The 11,843-nt window shown below is 40.2% G+C and overlaps 2 non-coding genes across 2 annotated transcripts; both read right to left on the reverse strand.

Annotated features, from left to right (window-relative positions):
* Window positions 1-3,726: 3,726 nt before the first annotated feature.
* On the reverse strand, window positions 3,727-3,798 carry TRNAQ-UUG (transfer RNA glutamine (anticodon UUG)). The gene has a single exon. It is a non-coding gene; the product is annotated as a tRNA-Gln (tRNA).
* Window positions 3,799-6,802: 3,004 nt separating this feature from the next.
* On the reverse strand, window positions 6,803-6,874 carry TRNAQ-UUG (transfer RNA glutamine (anticodon UUG)). The gene has a single exon. It is a non-coding gene; the product is annotated as a tRNA-Gln (tRNA).
* Between the last annotated feature and the right edge of the window lie 4,969 nt (window positions 6,875-11,843).

Raw genomic sequence — 11,843 nt, forward strand, 5'->3', positions numbered from 1 at the left:
GAAGGTATGAGTCTTGCTTCATGAAGTCAACTTTAACTTTGACAAAGCCTACTTGATAGATAGCCTTGGCCATGGATCCTTGGACCATTCAATTGTTTTTTGGCATTTGGCAAATAGATTTTGACTTTCTTTTTCCATGTTAAACCTCGGGCATAGGAGGGAGCGGTATGAATGGAAAAGATGACACCTTTGTGCTGAAAGAATTTTACAGGTTCCACTAAGATTTAAGCTCAGATAATTGGATTCAAAGTCCAGGGTGCTAACCATTACACCATGGAACCAGACAGAAAACTGACTTGGCTGGTATTTGTTGTAGTGAAACCGGAGAAAAAAGCATGTTAAAGCATTCATGATTGTGAAAACAGGCTGTAAAGCTGCGGTGCAAATCTACAATTAATACTCAATGGTAAATTATTATCTTCTCCACTTTCAATTCACAAGTGTGCCTAGAGTTCCACGATATCACAATTAGACAGTTTTAAAATGTTGATGAAATTTGCCTGCCAATTAGAGTGCTGGACCTATTACCAGAAAAAAGGGAGAGAAAAAATAATTGTAAAACTTAAACTGTTAGAAAGCTGCTCATCCAGAAGTCGCTAAAGATTTTTCAATGTGTGGTAAAGCGCTCCATCTGAAAGTCAATTCAAGTAGAGCTGGTGCAAATCGAAGAGCATGTCCCAGTATATCAGCCGCAGCAGTGGTCTGTGGCCGCTTGACAAGCACCTCTTACCTGACATCACTTGCGGGGCTTGTTTTGATTAACGGCATGATGCACATGTGATGACGTGCTAGGCCAGCTAACAAAAATAAGATCTTTAGATGCTGTCAGATTGGTTCTACAAATCCGATCCAGAGATCATAGACCTCAGTTGTGGGGGATAGACTAAGGAAGGTGGGAATTGATCTACTGAGATAATTGTCAAAACACTATTTAAAAGGTAGGATTTAAACCTATGCAGCGAGACCCTAATGGATTTCAAATCCATCACCTTAACCCCTCAGCCACAACTACTCAGTTATTTGCAAGGCTTTTTGAGCCACACACACTGTTTCTTATAGCGCTATGATCAATATCAGTGATTATCCTTATAGAAGACATCCCAGAAAATGGAAGATTTAAAAGTCTGATTTAAAGTCATCATCCCTCGGATTCTTGTCCAGTACAAGCCTTTTCACACGTCATAAGGCAGATTTAGAGTAAGTCGGCTCTGAAAATGTCTTGAAAAAGACTCCAAAATTGCTCAAAAGAATGAATATATTTCTATGGAAACAAAACTAACGTTTCATAAAATCACGCTTTTGAGCATTTTTTAACTGCATCAAGTTTCCAAAATGTAAAGCGGTTAAATAAAGAGAGCAAATTATTCTTCAGGTGTTTTTTTTCGCTATGAAGACCTCCATTGTTACAATACAAGTCAATTGGAACCTTAGAAAGACCCTGGAAGGTTCCTGAGTGACTTGTGGAGCATTTTGTGGGCAACAAAAAATCCACAAAAACACACTCAACAGATGGCCAAAACAATGCCACCAAAAATGTTAATAAATTGCTGTAGAAAATGCTGGAAAAACACAAGAAAACATGATTCTGAAAAGAAAATGCCGGCGTTTCCAGAAGCCATTTTGGCTTGAAATTCTCATCAGATTTACCCACCTGGAAAAAGGCAACATGAGAATATTGGCACAAGTCATAAAGTATGATTGCTTGGTCTGACATAGAAGGTATGAGTCTTGATCCTGAAATCAGTTTTAACTTTGACTAAACCTTTTTGACAGATAGCATTGGCTCGCTGATTCAAAGTGATGATTCCATTGATCCAAAGTGATGATTCCATGGATCCTTGGACCATTCTAGTGTTTTTTGGCATTTGGCAAGTGGATTTTGACTTTATTTTTTCATGTTAAACCTTGGACGTAGGCTGGAGTGGTGTGAAAGGACAAAACTACACCTCTGTGCTGAAAGAAATTTACAGGTTCCACTAAGATTTAAACTCAGATAATTGGATTCAAAGTCCAGGGTGCTAACCATTACACCATGGAACCAGACAGAAAACTGACTTGGCTGGTATTTGTTGTAGTGAAACCGGAGAAAAAAGCATGTTAAAGCATTCATGATTGTGAAAACAGGCTGTAAAGCTGCGGTGCAAATCTACAATTAATACTCAATGGTAAATTATTATCTTCTCCACTTTCAATTCACAACTGTGTCTAGAGTTCCACGATATCACAATTAGACAGTTTTAAAATGTTGATGAAATTTGCCTGCCAATTAGAGTGCTGGACCTATTACCAGAAAAAAGGGAGAGAAAAAATAATTGTAAAACTTAAACTGTTAGAAAGCTGCTCATCCAGAAGTCGCTAAAGATTTTTCAATGTGTGGTAAAGCGCTCCATCTGAAAGTCAATTCAAGTAGAGCTGGTGCAAATCGAAGAGCATGTCCCAGTATATCAGCCGCAGCAGTGGTCTGTGGCCGCTTGACAAGCACCTCTTACCTGACATCACTTGCGGGGCTTGTTTTGATTAGCGGCATGATGCACATGTGATGACGTGCTAGGCCAGCTAACAAAAATAAGATCTTTAGATGTGTCAGATTGGTTCTACAAATCCGATCCAGAGATCATAGACCTCAGTTGTGGGGGATAGACTAAGGAAGGTGGGAATTGATCTACTGAGATAATTGTCAAAACACTATTTAAAAGGTAGGATTTAAACCTATGCAGCGAGACCCTAATGGATTTCAAATCCATCACCTTAACCCCTCAGCCACAACTACTCAGTTATTTGCAAGGCTTTTTGAGCCACACACACTGTTTCTTATAGCGCTATGATCAATATCAGTGATTATCCTTATAGAAGACATCCCAGAAAATGGAAGATTTAAAAGTCTGATTTAAAGTCATCATCCCTCGGATTCTTGTCCAGTACAAGCCTTTTCACACGTCATAAGGCAGATTTAGAGTAAGTCGGCTCTGAAAATGTCTTGAAAAAGACTTCAAAATTGCTCAAAAGAATGAATATATTTCTATGGAAACAAAACTAACGTTTCATAAAATCACGCTTTTGAGCATTTTTTAACTGCATCAAATTTCCAAAATGTAAAGCGGTTAAATAAAGAGAGCAAATTATTCTTCAGGTGTTTTTTTTCGCTATGAAGACCTCCATTGTTACAATACAAGTCAATTGGAACCTTAGAAAGACCCTGGAAGGTTCCTGAGTGACTTGTGGAGCATTTTGTGGGCATCAAAAAATCCACAAAAACACACTCAACAGATGGCCAAAACAATGCCACCAAAAATGTTAATAAATTGCTGTAGAAAATGCTGGAAAAACACAAGAAAACATGATTCTGAAAAGAAAATGCCGGCGTTTCCAGAAGCCATTTTGGCTTGAAATTCTCATCAGATTTACCCACCTGGAAAAAGGCAACATGAGAATATTGGCACAAGTCATAAAGTATGATTGCTTGGTCTGACAAAGAAGGTATGAGTCTTGATCCTGAAATCAGTTTTAACTTTGACTAAACCTTTTTGACAGATAGCATTGGCTCGCTGATTCAAAGTGATGATTCCATTGATCCAAAGTGATGATTCCATGGATCCTTGGACCATTCTAGTGTTTTTTGGCATTTGGCAAGTGGATTTTGACTTTATTTTTTCATGTTAAACCTTGGACGTAGGCTGGAGTGGTGTGAAAGGACAAAATTACACCTCTGTGCTGAAAGAAATTTACAGGCTCCACTGAGATTTGAACTCAGATCACTGGATTCAAAGTCCAGAGTGCTAACCATTACACCATGGAACCAGACAGATATCTCACTTGGCTGGTATTTGTTGTGGTGAAACCAGAGAACAGAGCATGTTAATCAAATCATTCATGCTTGTGAAAACAGGCTCTATAGCTGCGGTGCAAATCTACAATTAATACACAATGGTAAATTATTATCTTCTCCACTTTCAATCCACAACTGTGCCTAGAGTTCCACGATATCACAATTACACCGTTTTAAAACGTTGATGAAAATTGTCTACTAATTAGAGTGCTGGACTTAAAAGCAGGAAAAAGGGAGATAAAAATAATTGTAAAACATGAACTGTTAGAAAGCTGCTCATCCAGAAGTCGCTAAACATTTTTCATTGTGTGGTAAAGGGCTCCATCCGAGAGATAATTCAAGTAGAGTTGGTACAAATTGAAGCGCGTGTCATATCAGCTGTAACAGTGGTCTGTGGCCGTTGGACAAGGACCTCTTACCTGATGGCACCTGCGGGGCCTGTTTTGATTAGCAGCGTGATGCACATGTGATGAAGTGCCAGGCCAACTAACCAATGTAAGATTTTAAGATGCTGTCATGCTGGTTCTACAGATCTAATACAGAGAGAGTTGACTCCGTAAACCTCTTGAAAAAGGCTCCAAAAATGCTCAAAAGAATGAAAAGATTAATTTCTATAGAAACAAAACTAACGGTTCATATAATCAGGCTTTTGAGTATTTTTTAACCGCATCAAGTTTCCAAAATGTACAGCGGTTAAATAAAGTGAGCAAATCATTCTTCATGCGTTTTTTCTACGAAGACCTCCATTCTTACAATACAAGTCAATGGGAAGCTTAGAAAGACCCTGGAAGGTTCCTGAGTGACTTCTGGAGCGTTTTGTGAGCAACAAAAAAAAGCAAAAACACAATCAACAGATGGCCAAAACAATGCCACCAAAAATGTTAATAAATTGCTGTAGAAAAATGCTGGAAAAACATGAGAAAAGATGATTCTGAAAAGAAAATACCCACCTGGAAAAAAACATCATGGTAATATTGACACAAGTCATAAAGTATGGATGCTTGGTGAGACATAGAAGGTATGAGTCTTGTTTCATGAAGTCAACTTTAACAAAGCCTACTTGATAGACAGCCTTGGCCATGGATCCTTGGACCATTCAATTGTTTTTTGGCATTTGGCAAATAGATTTTGACTTTCTTTTTCCATGTTAAACCTCGGGCATAGGAGGGAGCAGTATGAATGGAAAAGATGACACCTTTGTGCTGAAAGAATTTTACAGGTTCCACTAAGATTTAAACTCAGATAATTGGATTCAAAGTCCAGGGTGCTAACCATTACACCATGGAACCAGACAGAAAACTGACTTGGCTGGTATTTGTTGTAGTGAAACCGGAGAAAAAAGCATGTTAAAGCATTCATGATTGTGAAAACAGGCTGTAAAGCTGTGGTGCAAATCTACAATTAATACTCAATGGTAAATTATTATCTTCTCCACTTTCAATTCACAAGTGTGCCTAGAGTTCCACGATATCACAATTAGACAGTTTTAAAATGTTGATGAAATTTGCCTGCCAATTAGAGTGCTGGACCTATTACCAGAAAAAAGGGAGAGAAAAAATAATTGTAAAACTTAAACTGTTAGAAAGCTGCTCATCCAGAAGTCGCTAAAGATTTTTCAATGTGTGGTAAAGGGCTCCATCTGAGAGTCAATTCAAGTAGAGCTGGTGCAAATCGAAGCGCATGTCCCAGTATATCAGCCGCAGCAGTGGTCTGTGGCCGCTTGACAAGCACCTCTTACCTGACATCACTTGCGGGGCTTGTTTTGATTAGCGGCATGATGCACATGTGATGACGTGCTAGGCCAGCTAACAAAAATAAGATCTTTAGATGCTGTCAGATTGGTTCTACAAATCCGATCCAGAGATCATAGACCACAGTTGTGGGGGATAGACTAAGGAAGGTGGGAATTGATCTACTGAGATAATTGTCAAAACACTATTTAAAAGGTAGGATTTAAACCTATGCAGCGAGATCCTAATGGATTTCAAATCCATCACGTTAACCCCTCAGCCACAACTACTCAGATATTTGCAAGGCTTTTTGAGCCACACACACTGTTTCTTATAGCGCTATGATCAATATCAGTGATTATCCTTATAGAAGACATCCCAGAAAATGGAAGATTTAAAAGTCTGATTTAAAGTCATCATCCCTCGGATTCTTGTCCAGTACAAGCCTTTTCACACGTCATAAGGCAGATTTAGAGTAAGTCGGCTCTGAAAATGTCTTGAAAAAGACTCCAAAATTGCTCAAAATAATGAATATATTTCTATGGAAACAAAACTAACGTTTCATAAAATCACGCTTTTGAGCATTTTTTAACTGCATCAAGTTTCCAAAATGTAAAGCGGTTAAATAAAGAGAGCAAATTATTCTTCAGGTGTTTTTTTTCGCTATGAAGACCTCCATTGTTACAATACAAGTCAATGGGAACCTCAGAAAGACCCTGGAAGGTTCCTGAGTGACTTGTGGAACATTTTGTGGGCAACAAAAAATCCACAAAAACACACTCAACAGATGGCCAAAACAATGCCACCAAAAATGTTAATAAATTGCTGTAGAAAATGCTGGAAAAACACAAGAAAACATGATTCTGAAAAGAAAATGCCGGCGTTTCCAGAAGCCATTTTGGCTTGAAATTCTCATCAGATTTACCCACCTGGAAAAAGGCAACATGAGAATATTGGCACAAGTCATAAAGTATGATTGCTTGGTCTGACATAGAAGGTATGAGTCTTGATCCTGAAATCAGTTTTAACTTTGACTAAACCTTTTTGACAGATAGCATTGGCTCGCTGATTCAAAGTGATGATTCCATTGATCCAAAGTGATGATTCCATGGATCCTTGGACCATTCTAGTGTTTTTTGGCATTTGGCAAGTGGATTTTGACTTTATTTTTTCATGTTAAACTTTGGACGTAGGCTGGAGTGGTGTGAAAGGACAAAATTACACCTCTGTGCTGAAAGAAATTTACAGGCTCCACTGAGGTTTGAACTCAGATCACTTGATTCAAAGTCCAGAGTGCTAACCATTACACCATGGAACCAGACAGATATCTCACTTGGCTGGTATTTGTTGTGGTGAAACCAGAGAACAGAGCATGTTAATCAAATCATTCATGCTTGTGAAAACAGGCTCTATAGCTGCGGTGCAAATCTACAATTAATACACAATGGTAAATTATTATCTTCTCCACTTTCAATCCACAACTGTGCCTAGATTTCCAGGATATCACAATTACACCGTTTTAAAACGTTGATGAAAATTGTCTACTAATTAGAGTGCTGGACTTATAAGCAGGAAAAAGGGAGAGAAAAATAATTGTAAAACATGAACTGTTAGAAAGCTGCTCATCCAGAAGTCGCTAAACATTTTTCATTGTGTGGTAAAGGGCTCCATCCGAGAGATAATTCAAGTAGAGTTGGTACAAATTGAAGCGCGCATCATATCAGCCGTAGCAGTGGTCTGTGGCCGTTGGACAAGGACCTCTTACCTGATGGCACCTGCGAGGCCTGTTATGATTAGCGGCGTGATGCACATGTGATGAAGTGCCAGGCCAACTAACCAAAATATGATTTTTAGATGCTGTCATGTTGGTTCTACAAATCTAGTCCAGAGATCACAGACCACAGTTGTGTGGGATAGACTAAGGAAGGTGTGAATTGATCTAGAGACATAATTGTCAAAAATTAACTTGAACATAGACAGCAAGATTTGAACCTATGCAGGAAAACCCTAATAGTTTCAATTCCATTGCCTTAACCACTCAGCCACAACTACTCAGCTATTTTTAAGGCTTTTTGAGCCACACACACTGTTTCTTATAGCCCCATGATCAATATCAGTGACGATTAAGGGCGCTGTTTTTTTGCGTCAGAAGCGCGAAAGCGTTTCTTTAACTTTTTAATCTTCCGTTTAAATGCCTTAAAAAAGTTTTTGAGATTTTGCCGGTTGGTCGTGCCGCTACGGATCCTTTCTTCAATTTCTATCAGTGGTTATCCCTATAGAAGTCATCAAAAGAAAATGGAAGATTTAAAAGTCTGATTTAAAGTCATCACCCTCGGATCCTTGTCCAGTTCAAGCCTTTTCACACGTTATAAGGCAGATTTAGAGTGAATCGGCTCTGAAAACTTCTTGAAAAGCGCAAGCCAAAATGCACAAATAATGGACATACTGCTTCTTTTTCTGCACATGATATTCAGTCAGGAAAAATCTTGATCATGTGCACAGATCTTGCACAATGTCATAGGAAATCATTGGAAGGTTTCCAATGCGTTTTTGGCCCATTTCTGAATGGAAAAAACGCATCAAAAATGCACCGTGTGCACATAGCCTTACGGTACCAGCAAAGTCGATAAGATTACCTGCGTTTTTGCTCCGATTTTATGGCGATTTTGATGCGTGCTTTTGCCCGAGTTTTTACCGTGATTTTGATGCATTTTATTGCCTGCGTTTTTGCAGTGATTTTTGTTGCATTTTTTTGTCTCGATTTTGATGCGTTTTTTCAGTGCATTCAATGCACAGAGAATTGACATGCTGAAGATCATTTTCTGTACCAAATCTGCAAGTCAAAAAATACTCAACGTGTACATGACACTTCAGATTTCTCATTCACATTGCTGCAGAGTTTTTGGTGCAGAATTAAGTAGCTTGGGCTCCCGCGTCATTTTCATAACCAGTAGAGGGAAAGCCGACCACTGGGGGCTGATATTACTAGGCCGGGAGGGGGCCATTAGCCAAATATGTTCCCTGGTTATTAATAACAGCCCACAGCTTTTTGCTTAGTCTTTACTGGCTAGATTACAGGGGGACCCCAGAAAAAAAAATTGACATAGGGTCCCCCTATAAAATCTAACCAGCAAAGGCTAAACAGACAGCTGTGAGATGATATTAAAAGCCAGGGAAGGGGATATTGATAGTGGCACCCTCCGAGGCTAATAATATCAGCTCTCAGCGGACCCAGAAACGGCGCATCCATGAGATGCGCCAAATCTGAGGCTTAACCTTGCTCTTCTCACTGCCGTGCAGCGGTGGCGAGTGGGGCAATAGGGTTGGGATTCACGTCAGTCTTGTATTGGCGGCTGACGTGAAGTCCAGGTTAGTAATGGTGGGCGTCTATAAGATGCCCCCATTACTAACCACGTAGTAAAGAGTTTTGGTGCTTTTTCAATAAAGACACCGCCAGAATAAAGTCTTTTAATGAAATAAAATTCCACATCTTTTAAAACATTTATTTATTACTTGCCCAGTCCCCGAATCCCTTTTTTCCTTTAAAAACAGCAAAAATAAAAAACAACCATAATCCTCACCTGTCCGCCGTCATGACATAATCCGAATGTCTCACGGTGATCCGGGTCACTTCTACAGCAGTCACATCAATCACTGATGTGACTGCTGTAGAAGACAGCACTGTATACTGACAGGAGTGTAATCACTCCTGTCCGTGTACATCGCTGTGCTGCAGGGCTCAGGTCACCGGAGTTCAAACAGCTGATGATCAGCTGAGTGCTCCAGTGATCTGACTTACGGTAGTGCTGTGTGGGAAAATTCCCACAAAGCACTATGAAGTAAGTCACGTCCCGGAGCTCTTAGCTGATCATCAGCTGTTTGAACTCCGGTGACCCCAGTGCTGGCAGCTTTTAGTGATAAACTGCGAGAGCCAGTGCGCTCCTGTCAGTGTATCGCCGGCTGCCGGATAGCAGGGTCGCATCTCCGGATGTGGCCATGCTATCAGTGACATCGATGTGGGACCCTCGATATATGGACTGCGGCAGACAGGTGAAGATGAGGTTGGTTTATTATTTTACCTTTATTACAGGTGATCATGGGCTTCGGTGATTAGCTGTAAGGTGACTATATGGTGTTGTTTTATTTTTTACAGGGGATGAGAACAGCAGGGTCAAGGTGCAGGTAAGTGGTAGGTGAGTATATGTGTTTATTATTTTTATTTAAATATTAATTTATTTTAACTTTTTTTTTCTACTTTCACCGCGCAAGTGCACTGATGAGAGAATACTTCTTCCATCAGCGGCGCTTAAGTACAGTGACGGGAGGCACCAGATGATGGGGCTTGTAGTTCCATCAGATGGCGCCTGTGACCTGCGGTAAGCCTTTTACCGCGAGTCACTGTCACAGCATGATCCCACGCAGCGCTGTGACTCGCAGTAGCGATTTACCGCCGGTCACAGCTGCTGATTCCCGCGCTGTCACGCAGATGACAGCGTGGGAAATCAGGGATGTTCATGTTCGGAGCCAATTGCTGCCGATTTTTGAACAAAAAGAACGGTAACCCAAACATGAATCCGAATGGGCCATATTCGTCCCGAATTTGAAAATGAAGAACATTCGCCGAACATATTCGCTCATCTCTAGTCATCATCCCTCGGATACTTGTCCAGTTCAAGCCTTTTCACACGTCATAAGGCAGATTTAGAGTGAGTCTGCTCCGAAAACCTCTTGAAAAAGGCTCCAAAAATACTCAAAAGAATGAAAATATTAATATCTATTGAAACAAAACTAAGGGTTCATATAATCAGGCTTTTGAGCATTTTTTAACCACATCAAGTTTCCAAGAATGTAAAGCGCTTAAATGAAGTGAGCATTAATGATGAGCGAGCACTAAAATGCTTGGGTGCTCGTTGCTCGAGTCTAGCAAATTGGAATACTCGAGTGCTCGACCCGAGCAACGAGCCCAATGTAAGTCTATGGGAAACTTGAGCATATTTTTGGCAGTTCCCCCGGATGTCTGCAGGGGGTCTAGAAATTTCCTAAATCGATGGAAACAGTTTTCAAATGATATGGGAACAGCATGGGCAAGACCCCTGGAAGCATCTCTGACTCCCAGGCCACTGCTGTCAACAACATTGTTAGAGTATTACGCCACTTTTACGGACTCACAATAAAACATGCAAAAACGAAACCAAGATACATTTTCCGGAGAAGAGTGCTAAGGAACATTCTTTCCAGGGTAATGACATATGGCATACAAGGCAAAACGATGATATGGCATACAAGGCAAAATGATGAGCGAGCACTAAAATGCTTGGGTGCTCGTTGCTCGAGTCTAGCAAATTGGAATACTCGAGTGCTCAACCCGAGCAACGAGCCCAATGTAAGTCTATGGGAAACTTGAGCATATTTTTGGCAGTTCCCCCGGATGTCTGCAGGGGGTCTAGAAATTTTCTAAATCGATGGAAACAGTTTTCAAATGATATGGGAACAGCATGGGCAAGACCCCTGGAAGCATCTCTGACTCCCAGGCCACTGCTGTCAACAACGTTGTTAGAGTATTACGCCACTTTTACGGACTCACAATAAAACATGCAAAAACGAAACCAAGATACATTTTCCAGAGAAGAGTGCTAAGGAACATTCTTTCCAGGGTAATGACATATGGCATACAAGGCAAAACAAATAACCAAATACAAAAATGCTCCTCCACACCTTGGACTATGTTCACAAGTAGCGTTTTGTACTGTCATTTTAACATTTTACTGCCTTATCTTCCCATGTGGTGTGCGAGACAAGATCAGACACATTCTGTTTCATTTATGATGGAGGGACTCTGAAAGTCACAAAGCCTATTTTTATAGGGCCATCAGGCAGCCCTTACTATTCTTAATGGGCCAGCAGTCAGTCCTCACTATTGTTAGAGAGCCATCAGCCGGCTATGCTTTGTTGTTCCCATTATTTATCTCTTTACAACCTAAGGTGGTTTGCATGTTAATGACCAGGCCAATTTTTACAATTCTCACCGCTGGCAATTTATGAGGTAATTACTCTGGAACGCTTCAACCTATCCCCCTGATTCTGAGATTGTTTTTTCGTGACATATTGTAATTCATGATTGTGCTTCAGGTGCTTCACAGAAGTTTAGAACATTGAGCAGTAAAAATAAAATTTTCACATTTTTGCAACAAAAATGTTTTTCAGCCTCCAATTTTGCATTTTCATAAGGGTAACATGAGAAATTGCACCATGTATCTTGTTGTGCAATCTCACCTGAGTAAGCCGAT

This window comes from Phyllobates terribilis, unplaced genomic scaffold, assembly GCF_046119375.1.
Source record: "Phyllobates terribilis strain yellow unplaced genomic scaffold, ASM4611937v1 Scaffold_13__5_contigs__length_258822181, whole genome shotgun sequence".
Classification (NCBI taxonomy): Eukaryota; Metazoa; Chordata; class Amphibia; order Anura; family Dendrobatidae; genus Phyllobates; species Phyllobates terribilis.